The sequence below is a fragment of the Pundamilia nyererei genome, unplaced genomic scaffold (assembly GCF_000239375.1).
Source record: "Pundamilia nyererei isolate P.nyererei 1_Seehausen unplaced genomic scaffold, PunNye1.0 scaffold00036, whole genome shotgun sequence".
NCBI classification, from domain to species: domain Eukaryota; kingdom Metazoa; phylum Chordata; class Actinopteri; order Cichliformes; family Cichlidae; genus Pundamilia; species Pundamilia nyererei.
This window is the reverse complement of record NW_005187437.1, coordinates 4,164,846-4,166,380: the sequence shown is the minus strand read 5'-3', so window position 1 is coordinate 4,166,380 and position 1,535 is coordinate 4,164,846. Positions and strand designations below refer to the sequence as shown.

The following is a 1,535-nucleotide window of genomic DNA, read 5'->3' as shown; positions in this document are numbered from 1 at the left end:
GTGTGTGTGTGTGTGTGTGTGTGTGTGTGTGTGTGTGTGTGTGTGAGGTCCTACAGAGCTGCATATCATCACATGGAGAACTCGTATGTATGCAAAAAGAAAACCCCAGTGTAAGGGTTTCATCTAAATACAAGCATGTGTGTGTTAATAGCAGGGAAACACACTGAAATACACTCTCAGGTGTTGCATTCTTCACAAAGTGAACCCGAGCACCTTTACATGACACTTTTTTCTTTTCTTCATTAAGCACAGCATTGGCTCGCTGTTAACTTGGCCCCTCTTGCTCTCTGATTAACGGTCATTTTTTTCTGGGTAGATTATCCATGTTGATGACCGACAGGATTTCCATCATGCTTCAGATCAGGCGCAATAAATTCAGGCCAGGATGTCCCTGCGTGAGACCAAAACCCCTGATTCTTCCCACCCTCAGCTCTCTTTCCTGCACAAGCTGCTTAGCCCTGTTTTCAGTGCAGAATATACACTACTCCCGTTTGAATGTCAGACATGCTCAGGCTCATGCGGTACGAATGTTTAAGTATTCTCGTCCTTCCAGGGCCTTGGGAGTGTTTGAGGTGCAGGGGTAATTGTATTTAATTTGACTGGCGGAAGCGATTAGAGCTCAGTTTCATGATAACTGGTGCTCATTACCCTGAAAGCCGTCAGTCTCCTGCTTTCCTTCTCTCACTTTGCGTCCACGTCTTTTCCTCCCGCCTGTATTTTCAGGCTTTCTCCCAGTATTTGATGCAGTCTGAATCAAGTGTAATTAGCTTTCGCATTCTTATGTAAAAAAAAAAAAAGAAAAAACAAGAAGAAAAACCAAATCATGCCACGTCTTGTTGTTTTTATTCGATGGAGCTGTTTCTTCACACCCAAACATGCAGGCCGGCTGTTGATGTAGTCACGTTACACCTTTTTAAGGGATCGCAGTGGATCTGCGCACCTCCCTCACCTACTCCTCGGAATGAAAATTGGCCCACCAAAGTGAGAGTTGGCGAAAACAGCGGGTGGGGGAGAACCTGTTACTGAAGTGCACTCAAGCTCTTCTAAGTATTTAAGAGACTCTCAAGCACACGCTCGTGGTGCGTTGAGCTAGCCTCGTTACTCATTCTGGCCAACGTTGAGCCCGTGGGACTGGAATGTCTCGTACACCGGCTCAGATTTGAAGATAAGGCCCCGTAATTAAATCATCCGAGTGACCTCAGGTTAGAGTCGCTGCAGGAGAAGAGGGCAGCAGATGATTTAAGTGCTATTGTTTAGGCTGATATTACTTTTAGTTGGAAGGGCTACTCCCTAGTAACCTTGTCATTAAAAAAAAAAAGAGGTGGGTTTCTCTTTATCTCTATAGAAATGATGAATTCATCCTGGTTGCGCTTCCTCTTCCTCCTCTTTCTGTCTTCTGCCATCCCTCCCAAGAATTGCTTGGGTGGACTGTTATTCTTTTGCTCTTTCAAGTTACACCCTTGACCCCTGTTAATCACCCTTCTAGCCATCTTCATAGATAAAAATAAAATACGATATAAATAGATGTCTTTTTG

General features: G+C 44.4%; 1 protein-coding gene across 1 annotated transcript in view; it reads left to right on the top strand.

Annotated features, from left to right (window-relative positions):
* psmd1 (proteasome 26S subunit, non-ATPase 1) overlaps positions 1–1,535 on the top strand; it is a 36,929-nt gene that overhangs the window by 25,476 nt on the left and 9,918 nt on the right. The gene's annotated exons all lie outside the window — the stretch shown is intronic.